Source organism: Cygnus atratus, chromosome 8 (assembly GCF_013377495.2).
Source record: "Cygnus atratus isolate AKBS03 ecotype Queensland, Australia chromosome 8, CAtr_DNAZoo_HiC_assembly, whole genome shotgun sequence".
NCBI classification, from domain to species: Eukaryota; Metazoa; Chordata; class Aves; order Anseriformes; family Anatidae; genus Cygnus; species Cygnus atratus.
Window position 1 is genome coordinate 6,027,889 of NC_066369.1, and position 17,290 is coordinate 6,045,178.

Consider the following 17,290-nt stretch of genomic DNA (forward strand, 5'->3'; position numbering starts at 1 on the left):
AATCTGATGAATTCTGGATGGCTCCAAACACACAAGGACCGAGTTCAGTATCTGTCATGTTAAACTGATTAAAGAAAAATATTCTGGTTAACTTCTTGTCCATAATTACATCAGTGTTTGAAATTTTCTTTTTCATTGCAGCATGTAGCTTTGAAACATCAATTTACATAAACTACTATTTTTAGGAACAGTTTCCTTGGGCTGGCTAATCTCTGCTGTGTTGTAAAGGAACCTACTCCGTGTAGATGCTGAACGGAATGGTTTTTTAGTTACCTCAAAAATCTTCTGGTGTGTGCTCCTACTTTTGGAAGGTTCAAGGTTTGTTTTATTAAAAATAAATGTGATTCATAACTGTAATTCACCATTACCCAGCCTGTCAAAACAAAAATAAGGCCTATGCATGGGTCTGCAATGGTTTAACTAAATGAGTTTATTAAACAAGGAAAGCTCTAGCATGAGGATATAAACAATGGTTTTGGAAAACACTAAGTGGAGGAAGATTGGCTGTTATTCAGTTTTGCAGTGTTTACTTGTTTTTCCTATTGTGGCAGTAGATTTCATTTTGTAAAGCTTGTTTAACCTTCAGTGTCACTTTGTTTAATCCGAGCAGCTACATGAAACATCTAAAGTGCCAGTGTGTCATCCCTTGGCTAGGGTTAGGGGCCTGCATCCTGATCTGTGTGCGTCCTGATCCACATGCCTGAAGCTGCCTGTGAGGCACGAAGTGCAGCCCGTGGCAAACGAGGAGGGCAGCAGCACCCAGCCCACCTCCAGGAAGCAAATATTTAAGTCCTGACTCCTGTAACAGGCATTCTGCCCCTGCTTTTCTCGCTAGGGCCTGACTTCAGGGAGGGAAGTTTTCTTTTGGCGTCACATTCTTTTGCAGTGTCTCATTTTGGTTTGCAATAGATGATGTGTGGACCGCAGGGGAGGATGGGCTTTGGAGGCTTAGTTAGCCCTGGTGACTCACCAGAGAGTTTTTCGATAGCCGATCTCGTAGCAGTCTGGATAGTGGAAGTCGTTTAAATCACCTCGGAATAAAGTTTTACCTGCCTGGCAGCAGCACTTAGCAGGGCCGATGTAGCAGCGGGTGAAGGTGCCAAGGGCTGGGGAGCAGCTCCTCCTCCTCTGCTCCATTTCTGACCATAGAGGCTCCAGATTCTGATCTCCATTGCATCTTTCCAAATATTTTTTTTGAGAGAGCATAAAGACTGGCTTGTTCCTTGAAAGTAATCAACTTCAGCCTTTTGCAGTTTGAATGAAAATCTTACGGCAGTTTTACGAAATGGTCAACAGATGTTTTCCCTCCCAAGAAATGGGAAAACAGTTGTGTTCTAAGATGCTTTGTTGTTGTTTTTGTTCAATGTGGAAGGTATTGTCCAAGAAATACCAGGGCGACTTGGGAGTTTTCATGAAGTTGCCTTTCAGTATCCTTTTAAGGGAATAATTTTTATTACTAAAATTCATGTCAGGCATTTGTTCCTATTGCACTCTGCTGCCAAGCAACTTGATTCTTCAATCAAGCTTGTGCCATCTGTTTTTAATTCAAATATTCATTGTAATTGAATACTGTGTTATCGAAGTGACTGTACTTGTTCCCATTCGCTAACAAGGTACATAGCTTGCTGACATCTGCATATGGATAGGTTTGAAACTTGTTGTATCCTGTAATCATTCCTTGTTAAAGAAAAGATGTGGCAAAGAATGAGCCCTCAGGAGTTAGACTGATGGCATTCATGGAGGGGTCATGAAAATTCCTGTAATAGATTATTATTCAGTGCAATTGCCGACCGTTGTTTCAGTGTATTGTCTGAAACTTGCCTTGCATCTGCACAAGTTTGATGCTAATTCAGAGCATACTGTTATCGATTCAAGGATTTTTAGAGGGATTTTTTTTGGTGATTCTGGTTTGATCTGACTGCTTCAATGATTTCCTCCAACTAGGCAATGCTGTAAGGTGTCTGTAGGTTAAGCTAATCATTGTATCCCTATGGGAACAGAGTAGTTTGTTTTCTGTATCACCATGACACTGGATGTTATTCTTTTGCTCCATAGTTTATGGTTCAAGGGGAGGATTTCATAACAGAAATGATAACTTTCAGGTAGTGCTTTTAAGTTTAGTTGGAGGCAACTCAGATGTTTAAGTATATAAATAATCCCATTTAATTATATATATATTTTATACATGGTTAGCTAGTTATCCTTTCTACTCTTTTTGTACTTTTTAATTTAAAATAATTTTAAAGATAGCATTGAGGAATTTTTTTATCAATAATTACTTGCCAAGAATATGCTAAATTTCTTTTCAGGTGATCAAGGAGAAGCTGACCAGCTCTAGATGTTACATTTTTCAGCCCTAGGTAAGGAAAAGGGAACCCTGTTTCAGCATCATGAATAAGTCTGCCAAAATAGCTCACAGTAGTTGAAGAAATGCAGTGAAGCTGGTAAATTGTTTTCTTCATAGCACTACAAAAAGCTTAGAAAAGAGGGAAGCTCTATTAGTGGAGTGCGTTTAAGTGTGATTTTCATCCTGCTTAGGGAAAAATCCTGATAAACCCAAATTGTCCTTAGCCTCCCTCTGCTACTGAGGTTAGGAAACTGTAGAAAGGGACACATGAAGAAGCTGCTCACTACTTTTCCAATAAATCAGCTGTTGCAGATAGGTCAAAGGTAATCCAGGATTTGTCTTTCTGTTCAGTTTCTTCATCTTTAATGATGGCATTAGAGCTTGTTTCAAGTAGTTATAGATGTAATTCGCAAATGGTGCAAAGCTTATTTTTCTTTTCTTTCTCTGAGAAATATGACCTTTAAACAAACAAACTTTCTCTCCCTTGTCTTTCATTTTGTTTTTTATTACTCTGCCCTTTTTGACCTGGAGGTTTCGACCAACCATCTACTCTTTTAGTCTTCTAAACATTTTGCAGTGACAGCATAGGTGTCTGTGTAATACATGTAAACTATGTGCCATACCATGCCACAGGCTGAAAACCATTTTGTTACAGCGTAAATTGATTCATATTTTTTTTTGCCGTAGTGCTAGCTCAGAAGTAATAATATAAAATAAATGTATTTATTTACAAAATCTTTGCATCCTGAAAAGGTGTTTAATATCTAGTAATACATTGCCATACGCAAAAAATCCTGAAATTCTTTGACTCAAAACCTCCATTTGTTACAATGGATATTTTTAGAGGGTAAAAATGGCAAGTTTCACTCAGTCTTAAATGCTGTTAATTTGAAGTGTGCAATTACTAGATCTGAAAGAATACCTTTAAAAGACTGTAAGTTGAATCACATATTTACTATGAAGTATGGTTATAAATGTTTAATTTTGGATGCATGGAAAAGTGGTAACTGAGTCACCTGTTTGTCCAGCATGTACAGATTTAGTTTTTATTTCCTTGTTTGATGATGTATACAGAAAATATTGAGGACCTGCATACTGACTATTTTGATATTGATAAGCTTGTACTGCAGAGTTAAATACTGCAGGCAGCCACTATGGAACTGAAAGGTAGAAGAGTTTTCTTATGTTTTCTTCCTAGAACTCTAGAAGAAACTAGAACTCTAGAGTTTTCTTCCATCTAAAGGACAAAAAGTGGTATAAATTAATAAATCTTTTTTTTTTTTTTTAATGCCTCTTACATAGTCTTTTTGATAGTAAGTATGTGTTGCTTATGAAAAGAGATTTTGTTGGAGTAGATTTACTAAATAACAAAATTATTGGCTAAAACAATTTGAAGCCAGCATAGTTCCACTTAGCCAAAAGAACGGTAGCTGTCACAAGGATTGCTACAGAAGAGGGAAAATATATGTATATTTGGGAGATTGCCCAAAGGCTCCAGACTAGAAAATAGTGACCTGAAACACCTTGGACGCAAGCTGTAGTCCTAAAGTACATTCTCTGTGCTTGTAAGCATTGACATTGTGTTCTTTACATTAAACATTTGCCTAGAGTAGTATTCAAGAATAGTCCTTTGCGGTGTTTTTTTCTCCTTTTTTTTTGATTGTCAGATATGAAGTAAACAGAATATCTGGAAACATTTTATTATCTGCACTGCTTACACAGTGAATGTCTGTGATTCACAAACACAGGTCAGTATCTTGTTTTCTTCCTCTTGTCCTTTCCTTTATCTGTAATCTGTTAATAATTTTACAGTGAATTATGCAAATCGCCTTAATCAGAGGGATAAGTTTGGATTATTATTTCACTTTATGTCAGTATTCGTTATATGCTAGTAGATTTCCAAAAAAGATGGTATCTTCTCCAGAAGGGCTAAAATACACTGCCACAGCCAGAACTCCATTACTTTGAGTGACATTATTAACACAGCGTAGCAGCAACGTTGTCATACATTTCCTTTCAGCTGTGAATAACTCGTAAACTAAATGCACTGGGCAGAAATTTGACATAGCTGTTTGAAAAGTTTCAGCAGGAAGCATTCTTTTTTTCAGGTATGAACTTAGTGGAAAATGGGCAATGTTTTTTGCACATTTTAACATTCCTATGTTTATTTGCTTTGAACTAGCATACTCTTGTAGATATATTTTGGACATTATTGATTTGTCTTTTCATTGTTGCTGTGATATTTTTGTCTGAATTAAAAAAGTTATGAACTTTGGGAAACTGTGGCTTTTCTCTATGTGGGCAAGTTGTAGCAGTGATGGCGGTGGGTCTGTGCCTGCACGCTGCATGCTGTGGCCGATTTTTTAAATTTTTATTTGTATATGCCTATCGGCTCTGTGGCAGGCTCCATTAATAGGTCCACTCCTGTGTTTGAGAGTGGGCATCCGCCTAAGTACCTTGTTTAACGTGGACTTTTGTTGTAACTGCCAGAATGGCTTTGGGGAGCATTGGTTCTGAGCTCTTCCCCTTGCCCGTGAGTCACACAGCCCGACGTGCTGCGGTGGCTGCAATGTGTTTATGTGCGTAGATTAGCAGTGTCCTCTCCTGGATTGGGCGCTTACACAAGGGTGAAACTAAAACGATGGAGGATGTTTACACAGAAGGCAGTGGGCATTGCTGTTAATATTTGAGAGAGCCTTTTAAGGGCTGTTATATTATGCATCTGATACCTTAATAGCGTGCAAAATGCATAAAAGTTGTGACTACAAGAAACATTCCCGAAGTACCTTAATCCTTATATCGATAACACTACTATTGGGTTACATGCTTTTAATCCCAGAGGAGTTGTCGCCTGACATTAAACTGTCCAAATAGTATTTATATCTGCTGCTGCCCTGCAAGATCACTTAACCCTGCACAGCAGTTTAAAAGTAGTTAATGACAGACCCGGCATGACTTGCCCCTTATGAATGATCACATAAGTTCGACCTGTGCTGTCATGGTTTATGGAGGAAGGCAGTTTGTCCATAGCCTGCTTCAGCCACAGCAGGTAATTTGAAATGAAATGAGACAGTTTCTACAAGCAGATTGATTTGGGAATCTTGCCTGTTCTTCCCTTTGACCCTTGACAAGTTGACACTACAAAGATTGTGACTTTAAAAAATGATTGGGTGCAAATACATTTAGGTAGATGATTTACTATGTGTTAAAGCAAGGACAGTGCATTTAGAATGGAGCTGTGAGGGAAGGTAATTGTGAACTTTAACAACTCATGTTTTATGTTTCTGTATCTTATTAATTATCTGACTGGGCGAATCTTCTGGCAACAGTGGACCAAGTACTTTATGAGATAAAGTCTGTGCGAGTCCACAGAGTCTGCATATCAGCATTCAGAATTTTACCTATACAGAAATAACTGTGTCTGATTGAGAAATTCGATAGGAATACTTTATTTGATTGGACAGTAAGGATTAAGTCTGAAGAAGGACATCTGAATGTATAGGTTTCCCAATCCAAAGATGTCTTTATTTTATTATCCCTCTGCAAATGCAGTCATGCAAATATAAATATTGAAATAGCAAGATTCAACATATGGTAGATAACTGGCAAATAGTGAAATAATGAAATGATGCCAGAAAGAGAGAGAAAATCACAATTATGTGCTTATAAATATTTTGGTCTTCCAAAGCCTACACCCTCTTGGTTAAAAAGAATTATGTGCATTTTACAAGATACTGTATGAAGATTTTGAGTGCCTTTCTGATTTATGTAATTGAATTTTTCCCCAAACCATTTTGTGATTAGTTATGTCATTTTAAAACGAATTAGCTAAGATGTATTGCTTCTGACGAATTACCCTATGATGATGCAGGTTGGTATGTAAAGCACATATACAAATACTGCTGGAGAATGTATAGTATGAATTTCACGATAACTTTAATTTGAACATTTAGTTAAGTTACAGTCCTAGAAAGCAGAAACTTATCTCTGTTAAACCACCTACCTCTAAATGTGCTCTGAGTGTGCAGTTTTAAATGCATAAGACAAAGTAAATGTTTGCTCAGTCAAAGTTCATCTTTTTGCAGGTCTTTCTCCTAGTGTCTGTTTGAAATGCTTTGTATGAAGCATAATTTTGAAGATGTTTGTAAAAAAAAAAAATTACAAATTATTTAATACCCTTTTGACTGTCTTCACTGAACTATGTTAAAAATATTTTGCTGAAATGTTTCCTTATGTTGTCCATTGGGTTTAATAGACATGCCATTTAATAAGCTCTCTACCTGTAAGGATAGACTATTTGACCTTTGTGACCTGCCAGTGGTAGACATAGTATAAGATTGCTTTGTGAAATAAAGCTGTCGGTAACATCAACAAAATAAAAAATGATCGTATTCCAATACTCTCTGCTGAGTACTATGACAGCACTGAAATATGGAATAAAATTGAAAGTAGATTAGTTTTGGGTCCTAAGTCATGTTTTGACAAGATATAAGAGAGGAGAACATATCTTTGAACTTTTAGTTTTAAAGTTTTTTAATGAAAATATTTATCATTTTGTAAGGTTCCTTCTTTCTTTATCACAACTGGGCTGTATAACCTTAAAACAATCCATTCTCTTATTGTGAGGGATATAAATACTGTACTATCTTTTATATTAAACATCATAAAGGATACATGCACAGTATGAAATTGCTTGACACTTGCAAGTAAAGGACTGTCATGTTAATAAAAAGCTTATTGGAGAGGTTGAAAAATCAGTCATTAATAAGCCACATATTTTTAAACTATGTAAAGCATGTAAATACTGCAGACAAGAGGGCAGTTTTTGCCATATTTCCTTCTCTTTGAAATGCTTATGGTCGAAAGCAATAGTGTAAATAACAATGATCATTGCCTGTTCTGTGGTTATTGTAAACTTCAAATGATTTGAAAAGAAATCCATTAGTATTTTAAGTTACGATGATTAATCAAATGAAATTAAGAGTTTTTTTTTTTTTTTTTGGGGAGGGGGGAGAGGGAGAACGACACAAGCCTGACATGATTGTGAATGCTAGCATTTATGTAACTTGCTTTCAGTCTCTTCTGAAAAAGGCTACCTACCAAAATATAGGTACATATTCCCAAATCACCAAAATCCACTTTGTAAAAATAGCTACACAACATGGAGAGTGGAGGGGAAACTATGTTAAAATGGTGCGATAGTCTTTCTGTCTTCATCTGCATGTATAATAAATACAAAGACAATTAATTTAAATATCTGTCTATGGTTAACATTGCTGGCTTTTTACTGGTTCAGTTTTTTCAAATTACTTTAAAAAGAAAAAAAATGACATAAGCTGTTGACTGTTTTTGCAAGCAAGCATTGGGAATAAAAAGGTGACAAATCCAAAAAGTGAAAAAGAAATTATGATGATTGCAGCAGGGAGTAAATTAGTTAACATAACTCTTATAAAATGCCTTTTAATTCAGTTCTCCTCATTTGGCTCTTCTGTTCTTCTAAGTGCTCAATTGTTAGTTATTACAAATGCATTTTTTTTCTGGAATATTTTCAAGTTAGTAAACCAGTTTTTATAGTAGTTATTTCTGAAGATGTAGAAATGAAATGTGTTTCATGTATGAAGTCACAGCATTTCTGCCAAGGTATTGGTCTGTCTTTAATTTCAGCAAATCAGGAGATTCTCTAAACACTGTAGGAAATGCAAGTATTTTTTTTTTTACACTGCCCCATAAACAAAAATTCATAGAAAATCAGGGAACAGTGTAGGGAGATTGTCTTTAAAATGCATTTAAGAGGACTTACAGATTTTTAGCAGAGTTTTATCACGCTCTAAGACTCAAAGGTTTACTAAAATAATTTGATCAGGTATCAAAGGAATATTTTTAGGACCATATTCAAATTGTACCTTGAGAAGACTGAAATGAAGAATACTAGAGAAACTTACAGGGAAATCTACTTGGTCTGTATTGGACTGTATTGTTTGTTCCACTGCTTTACATTTGCCTTTTCTAATGCTGTGAAAGCAATGTAAATGGATTATCCTTTGGCCCTGCAGATTGTTTGAGATGATCTGTTGCTGAGATCACTGGTGGAAGCAGTGTTGTTTTACTCTTTGAATTAGGTTAATCTCCAATACTATTAATTTCTGTGATTGTAAAGTGTGTGTGTCCCTGGCAGCATCATCTTTGCCTGGGGAATGTTTTGAGGTCTCAACACTTCAGGATCATTTCGATGCCGACTGCCAGCATAGCCCTTTAGAAAATGAGGCTGTGGAGGAGAGTGTGGGCATTTCAGCCCGCCAACTGGGTAACTTCTTGTTCCACTGTGGCCTAAGGAAGAGTACTCTGCTGGAAACATCAAGTGCCTGTTTACAGCTGGGAATATCTCAGGAAAAGGGCAAACTCGTCCTGGCCCCGTGAGGTACTGATTGTGTGCGCCAGCAAGGTAAATGTGGCCTGGTTTGTCAGTGGCAGTGCGCAGCCATGTTGTGAATTCGTTTGAGCCAATGGAAGAGGTCCCTCTAATCACCCCCCAAATTGTGAATTAATATGGTAATATTTCTTGTGGCAGGAATCTTTTCTCCTCAGATTTAAGCATGTATTTTTAAAAATAGTCTAAAATGCCATTTTTTCTGTTTTCTTAGGAGTTTGTAGAAGCTTGTCCTGCTGAAGATGAGCTGTTAGGTACTCAACAGCACCACGAGGACAGCAGTCCATTTCGTGGCCTGGTTGTATTCCATTTCTACTCCTTTGCTGATTTACTTTACCAGGTACCTTCTTTACCTTACCTAAACCATTCTTTGTACAAATAACAGCAATTAATTGAGTTGCACAGAAAATGGGCAAGAGAAAGCAGTGCCTAGTTGCCCAGGATTTGCCAGGATTTCTTTTGGTGCCTGCAGTTTGCAGCTGCCTGGCTGCACCGGACAGTTTTATGCATTACATTGCTAACAATGTGAGATGGAGGCTTGTTTAACAATTTGTGCAAACTTAGATTTGAGTGTCATCTGATTTGTCCTTTTGAATAGGCTTACAGAAGAGCACAGCTTAGAAGTAGAAACAAAGTATTATGTATGTGTATATGCATGTGTGTGTATATATATGTAAAATTAGCATTAAAATATATATAACTCACTAGTAAGCATATTTCAAATTCCTCTGGAAGCTCTTTCAATTTTCCTGCGTAAAATAGACTTTATATTAGCAACTAATTTTCCTTTCCTTTCCTTGATCATTCCCATTCTTTTTGCTTCCACGAAAAGTAAATAGTAGAATTTTGCTTATTCAAAGGTACTTTACTACAAATCACTTGTGCTTAGAATTAAAGCTCAAGTTTTTATAATCTTTGATTTTCCTCAAAACCTTAAAGTTGCATAAATAGAACTAATTTGAGAAACAGTATAAAGAAACCCTTTGCTTCAATTTTTTATAATATACGTGGGCATTGGAGTCCAAAAACATCATGTGAGAAGTGCTCCCTGTTGTGCTTACAACATATGATCAAGTTTTCAGTACGCTTAATTTTAATGTGACAGAGTTCCCTTTTTTCTCTGGCACTGTTACAGGAGACCAAAAGGTGGCAGCACTAACTCCACTGTCCTTGCTCTGTTTAAACCTCGTCTTCTGCAAGTCGGTGAAAAAAAAAAGGTGGATGGGGGTGGTGGGATTTTTTAAAATGGAGATTTCATTGTTGATTACAATAGTAGTAGTTTGTTAACATGAGCAATGGTATTAAATAGCTCTGCTATACTGACTGATACAGATACAGGAGCCATGCTAACAATTTTGAATATCACATGCAGGCTCTATACACAAAACTTCAGTGATTAAGCAAATGTCTGATTGTGTAAAACCAAATATTCTCTTACCCAGGTCAGGGAGTGGCAGCTGATAACAGAAGACTAAATCAGCTGCATCAACCCTTTCGCACTGTGAAAGGTGTGTGTTGCAGCCCCTATGAAACGGAGCCAGAGCAGATGCTGCAGAATCCATCGCTGGCTGGCTGCCATTCGCTGGAGGTTTTGATTAATAACTTCCAAGGAAGAAAAGAAAAAGACTCTTACAATGATGGTTTGTCTTCAGTTATTCTGGTAATTATTTTTGTGAGTAGGACGTGCTAGAGAAATGTTCTGCATTTTGACCAAGCCAGATTGCTTTGGAGAACAACCTTTTTAGCAACTATTACTGCTACATATCACTTTTATGATCACAGTGAAATCATCTGAAATACAACTTATTTGTGTTGTACTGAGGTTTTCTTCTTGTTTGACGATATATGTTTATTCTTTTTTTTTTCTCCCCTATTGAATAAAGTCAATGCCACTGCTTGAAGGCTGCAATTTTTTTTTCCTTGTTCCTGGCGAATACTTTCCCATCCGCTATTTCTTGAAGATGCCTACATGTCCTTTTTTGAGGAGGAGGCCTTTATGTGACTCCCTTCAAAGGCCCCACCAACCCCACCAACTACTTTTCAATTTTCCATTGGTAATCTGTGATAGATTAAATGTACTTCATCATGGATGTAATTCCATTCTAGTGGGCTCCAGAGTTTGTTGCAGAGTTAAGCTTGCAAATAGAATGCACATGCTAGTGCTGGGAGATCTGTTAGCAGCCTGGATCACTCTTCCACTGTGTTTCTAATAGAAACAAATGTTAAAGGGGCTTAAAAAATGCCCTCTCATTTTCTGAGAGTCACAATGAAACGATAATGTACTTTGGCATTGAGAATCACAGGAAACTCCTTAGCAATGTGAAGCATGCTGCTTTCCCCCGTGGATGAATGAGCTGTTCTCCACTGCAGTTTGAATCCCAATTGACTTGGGGAGAGAGACGGGAGACCATAATGATGAATGAAACTGAGTGTCCCAGATGACAGTGCAGAGCAGTGCTGTTGTGTTGTTCACTTATAAAGTATTCTAGGTTATTTACTGATATTTTTTTCAAGGTTACATTGCTGTACATAGCACAGGTCAGATCTGTACAAGAAATACTATAGTCTAAGGCATTTCTAGTAGTAGGTCTTTTTCACCCTTTCATTTTCTCTCTCTCTCTCCATTCCCCTTCTTCTCCCCACCCCCTTCCTGTTAGAGGTAAGGTTTAGAGGATGACAAACCCCATCTATCTGAGCAGTGCTGGATCTGCTCGTACAGCTCTGTGCATGGTCCTGTAATGCACTATGTAGCAATTGTGTGTCAGCTCTAAAACAAAGTTTATGATATTTTTGAAGACTCTGTTAGTTCCTGTCAATGTTAACCTAGAAACAGCAACAGCAATTCACTACTCTGTGAAGTTTATGGATCTGATGGTGCTTGCCAAGAGGACTGTATCCCCGAAGTGGTGACGTTGTGCAGAGGAGAAATCAGAAAGGAGTGGGATGAATTTCCAAACGATTGAGGGGCTGTGGTATTGCTTGGCTTCATTGCTGCCACCCTTGTTAGCCTCATGCAGAATTGCTCCCTCATGTCACCCGTAAGCAGTCAGGGGAACTTATTAACATACAAATGCAGCAGGAGTAGTTGTTTCAGTGGCACATCTATTTACCTGGGACTTGTGGATCTCTAATTCGAATAGTGAATTTTATTGAATGAATTAAAAAAAAAAAACACATTTTTTTCAAGACTTATAGTGTATGGCAGCAAGATTTTTTTTCTTTGTATCTTGGATGTCACTTTTTTTTTTTTTTTTTTATAGCAATCATAACCCTTTGTGTAACTTCTGTGTTACCCTAGCTGGTGAAAAACTATGAAGCAGGCTGTAATCCTTTCTTTGAATATGTTAATTTTCTTTCTGCCTCATACGACCTTTAACCCCATAATAAGTGAGCACCTATCAATCATTCATGTGTTTATTTTCACAGTGCTTTGTGGAGGTAGGGAATACTGTAGAAGGGCAGCCGAAGTACGTGGTCTTTGGGGACTTCTGCAGCATCAAATAGGATACTAGTGGTTGGCCCTGGGTTTTCTGGCTGTAAGACTAGTGTTCAATAAACTATCTTACTTCTCCAATGCAGGGCAGAGGTAGAGGACTACATTTGACAAAGAGAAACATCTAAATATGCATCTTCAGTGTTGCATGCAAGCATTGCACGCTTGCAATTTGAATAAACAACATGCAAACAAGACCATGCACATAGCAGTCTGTGAATGTAACAAAGACCTGTGCTTAATACAAATAGGTTTTACACAAAACTAGTGCTCTTCAAAAATTCAGAAATCACCAGTGTGGTGCTCATTCGTATTCAGAAGAAATGCAGTTAAGCATTGATAGACTTGTTCCTTTAGTTTTACACCATGCCATTCTTACCAGTGATTTCTGTGCAGAGTAGCTGGATGCGGTGCTGTCCCTTTGCTTTTTCTATATGTGGCAGTTGTAAGGGCCTTTTTTGTAGTTTCTGGCACAAAATTTTGTATTACAACAGCCATTCTTTTCCTGAAAGTTACTGCTGTTTCAAGGTACCATTAGGCTCGCTTCAAATACTTGGTTGCTCAGGTTTTCTTTGGACGCTCAGGAAAGTATTCTGCTACGGGCATAGCGTTGTGGCAAGTGGCGTATCCTTGGCTTGTTTTGAGGTGTATTGTAAAATATACTTCAGTCATTCATTTGTTCTTGTTTGCGGTAGAGTTAATGGGTTTTGGAGATGAGGTGGGATGAGTGAGAGCTGTTCTGCAGCTGCCAGCTTTCTACTTGCTGCCACAGGCTGCTGGATGTCACCAGCTTTGGGAGCTGGCCTTAGAGATGGTGATTTTTTGGATGCTTGTTGCTGGTGATGGGTCCCGGTAAGTACTGCTGTGTGCTGTGCTGAAAGTGTGTGCGAAGAGACAGCCAGTGTCCAGGGAGTGTGGTTGAAGTGGCTGAATTTTTGCCATTTGTGTGTCACTGTGACCCAAATTCTGTAGTCCATAATTAAACAAAGCTCCTTGGGGGCCTTCAGTGGGTATTTCGCTTTCCTTGATTTAGGGTAGTAAGATTCAGCTCCAATATTCTTCATTGTATGCTTCCTTCATTGAACTTGCAATCAATATCACACAAAAGCCTTGATTCTTCTAGACATAGGTCTGAGGTAAATTAAATGATTGTGATGTAATATAAAATATTTTAAAGGGTTGTAGAATCCAATTTTGTTTTTTATTTCATAGGTGAAGGTGGAATGAAAGTTTCTTCTGACAGGAGAAGTAATGGTCCGCGTGATGAAAGCAGTGACCTAAGATTTTGGAGATCTGTTGGATACTTGATTTTACCACACACTCCTTGAATAAGCCAGAAAAGTCCTTCTGTGATTAAGCAAGTCACCTGCAGAGCAGGGATGGCAAGGACAATATTCTTCTGTCTTCAGATAGGTATTGTAGAGACACTTCCAAAATGTAGCTGAGGGCAAAAAGTAGGAATGGGATGGTGGTACACACATAGCCTGGTAACGGGAACTGGTGTGTTAGATGTCATTATTGTGTTTACATCACTGTGTAGAGTCATCTTCACAGAGTTGCTGAAGAACAGGTACTTCACAGAACAGCTGAAGTGCGAGGGGCTGCTGGTAGTCCTGGTTTGTGGGAGAAGAGACCTCTAGTCCCTGGCTGCGTCAGGAGGAGGAAATAATGTCTAGTGGGTTTAGAAGGAAAAGCTGTAATGGTGTGACTGCAGTTACTGCTTTTTCTGTCTTTTGCAGGATAGCCCTACTGTGAGGGTAGTTGGCACAAATGGAGACATGGTAATGATTTTGCGCCAAGTTTCAGTATGGTGGTGATAAAGCTTTATTGCTAAAATCCCTGTGTTGCAAGTTTTAAAAAGATTAGCAAAGGCTCCAATCTTGGGTGAAGAGGAATCTGAAGAAACTCTTCTTTCACATAAGGTAATGAAACTCCTCTCTCCCAGGCAACCATGCTATTTCTTTTCTGAAGTCCGTAATTAGGTGACAGTTTGACAGTGAAGCGATGATCTGGTTAAATTGCAGACTATTTTGTTTTACCCTTTCCCAGAGTCCTTTCTGTGGTGCATTATGATCTATTTCAGGACTTTTTCGGGAGAAACAGCTCTTAACTTGGTGAGATGGTCTGTCCTACAGAATTCAGTTATATAAACTCCTGCTGCCCTGGTGTTCCTAAAACAAGGGCACGCTGTTATCTACATAGATACTTTACCTATCTTGCTAACACTCAGAAAACATTGACAGTCAGGCTCCTTTGGAGTAAGACAAAACCACAAGCATTCCCTACTAAATCTCTGCTAAGCAAGCATTTATTGTATGTATATATAGGTAGATAGGTCTATAACGAAAAACCTGTATCAGTATGTGTGTAATACCATTAACATTTATAAATATACAGGGCTAGTGAGATTCCTTGACATCTTTTTGAGTCTGATTCTCACCGGGTACTGAATGAGAAATTAAATGTAATATTGAGATATTTCTTTATTTAAAGTTTGTTTTACCTTTAAAACTACAAAAAATAAATAAAAAATCACAGGGCTGGCTTAAAAATAATAGGGTTTTATTTTTAAGGTGTAAAACAGTATTTGGGTTCTTCAGACTTGCTACTAGGGTTTGAAGCCTGCATAATGCACTTAGATTGTTTCCAACCTTTTTTGCTCTTATCATGGACTTTTTTTTTAATTGAGATCCTTCTGTATGGATTTCCCTCCAGGAGTTTGATGTTACAGTGAAACATGAAGTATTTTCCAACTTGCAGCAATACACTAAGATTTGACAGCAATTAGAGGTGGAATCGGATTTGTAATCTGCTTTAGAATGCAAGCACACTCTGTGATGCTAAGCAGGAATTAAAAGATATGAAAAATATGAATTATCTAAATTTGTTTACAGGTTCACCATAGTTGTATCCCAATCCCTACGAAGAAAACCCCAATCCCATTATTCTCCAAGAATGGAATACAAGATAGCTTTTAATTCATGCTTATTTATTCCCTTCAAAAGAAAACAATAAGTACTTGGAGTTGGCGTAATATTTACCTAATAAGACAAACAAACAACACACATGAGATGGCGGATGCCTGCGTGAATACTTTATCAGAAATATTTTATACCAAGTATACTGCTGTACTTATATGTGAAATGTAATTTTTGGTAGGGTGTCTGTTTGTTTTTCAATCTCTAGTGGCTTGGTGTGGACCTATTATGAAAGTGTATTTAAAGAATGTGTTGAATGGCTCAAGAAACAACATGTTGCCTTGATCTTCATAATATTAATTTTAAGCTTTTTCTCAAAGTAGGAAAGCTTTCCTGCCCATAGAAATACCTAAGGCAACACTTGAAATTTTAGTTGAAGGACATAATTGTATTCTGCAGGGTTATAAATATTATGAAGGTCATTATGAAAAAATATGCAAGTATTTTCTTTCTATTTAGTACTTTTTCTAAAGGATTTGCATGTAACTTAATTCTGATGACCTGAAATAAAAACCCTTACCTCACTTTCAGGAGGGGTAAGAAGGAGAATCTGGGGAGCTACAAGCTGGTCAGCTTTACGTTTTTGCTTGGGAAGGACATGAAGCAAATCATCCCAAAGCTGCTTTCAGCCACAGGGAGAATAAATTGATGACTGGGAGCAACCAGTGTGGAATTCACCAAATTGTCACCCAAAAGGTAGCCTTTTGTGGTGAGGTGATTGGTAGTGAGATGACTGCAAGGGCAAATGAGTGGCTATTGTATACCTTGACTTTAGAAAGACCTTCAGCATTGTCTCCTGTAGGACCTTGATAGCAATACGAATGAGATATGAACAGGGCAGATGCCCAGGGAGTCTGCAGAAGGGTGTCAGAACTGCACAAAAGCTGGAGTTGTGAACTGTGGAGAAAAAAAAAAAAAAGAATTATCTAAAATAGAGGTATTATTTAGCGTGCGTAAATATTTGGAAGACAAATTATTAGATCATTTGGAAACTTAATTATGAGACAACCTTTCTGATGACTGGGGTCTCTGAATAGAGATCTGAATTTATTATGCCTTAGTGGGTTGACTAGAACAATGAGTCTTTGACATACCCTTCCTCTCTGAGCTTTTGCCCTTCTTTTGATTTTTTTAATTCTATATGTAATATCTGGTCTGTGCACAGGTGCAAATAGTTGTAGAAGAAAGAATTCTAGAATATTAAAAAAATAAACCCACAACTTGAATGTCAAATTTTAAACTCCTCTGTTCGGTCATCTTGTTAGTATAAATATATAAAACCTGCCCACTCCCTGCCCTACCAGCTCACCAGTTGGTTGCCAAGGCTCGAAGCCCTGTGAAGCAGAGAAGCTTTCGGGAGATGGGATTCTCTGGCACGGCAGCTGTGTTTTGCTGAGAAGAGGGGCAGCACCCAGTGACAGGAACAGGTATGGATCTTGGAGCTTTGGTGTTGGGGTTTTGTGTAAAACCTGTTTATTTTACATTAGGGAAAGTGTTTGGTGAGGGCAGACCTGCTGTGTAGTGGTAGTTTTGAAGTGACAGGGCTAACCAGGACTCTCCTTGAACACAAGTGATGCAACTAGCTTTAACAGGAGGAAAAAGCTTTTATGTTTATCAATAGGAATAATAGCACACACTTTGCTAACTTACAGGCTGCATTGCCAAACAAAAGGAAAACGTCCATGTGAGATATCTTCTGAGGTAATCAGTAAGCGTTTGTTAATCAGGCCACTAACTTGGTGCCCAACTAAAACTAAAGTTTTAGTTGCTAAGCTCATATACTTTCCAACTGGTGCTTGATAGTAAGATTGAGTGAGTTCTGTATTTAGTATGGTTTTATCTGTGATTAGCCTTGGCTAAAGGATGCTGATATTGACAGGAGAAAAAAAACTACTTCAGCATTTTTCTGGATATGTTTGAAAGGACCTCTCTCTTAGCCACATTTGAGAAAAGTTTGCAAGCTTTATGTCTCTTTTTGCTTGCTTGCTGTGATTTCAATAGTCATCTGCCATTGTAAAAGAAGAGTAAAGTGCATTCAATCTTTA

At 37.8% G+C, this 17,290-nt stretch overlaps 1 long non-coding RNA gene across 3 annotated transcripts; it reads left to right on the forward strand.

Moving 5' to 3' along the window:
- Window positions 1–980: 980 nt before the first annotated feature.
- On the forward strand, window positions 981–16,670 carry LOC118243491 (uncharacterized). Of its 3 annotated transcripts, XR_004777277.2 has the most exons (8): window positions 981–1,613; window positions 2,310–2,360; window positions 4,015–4,095; window positions 8,989–9,114; window positions 10,217–10,434; window positions 13,480–13,680; window positions 14,007–14,189; window positions 16,550–16,670. It is a non-coding gene; the product is annotated as an uncharacterized LOC118243491 (long non-coding RNA). The 3 variants fall into 3 exon arrangements; XR_007708597.1 differs by lacking the exons at window positions 13,480–13,680; window positions 14,007–14,189; window positions 16,550–16,670 and adding an exon at window positions 3,546–3,601 and having other exon boundaries at window positions 10,217–10,633; XR_004777276.2 differs by lacking the exons at window positions 13,480–13,680; window positions 14,007–14,189; window positions 16,550–16,670 and having other exon boundaries at window positions 10,217–10,633.
- The last annotated feature ends 620 nt before the right edge of the window (window positions 16,671–17,290 follow it).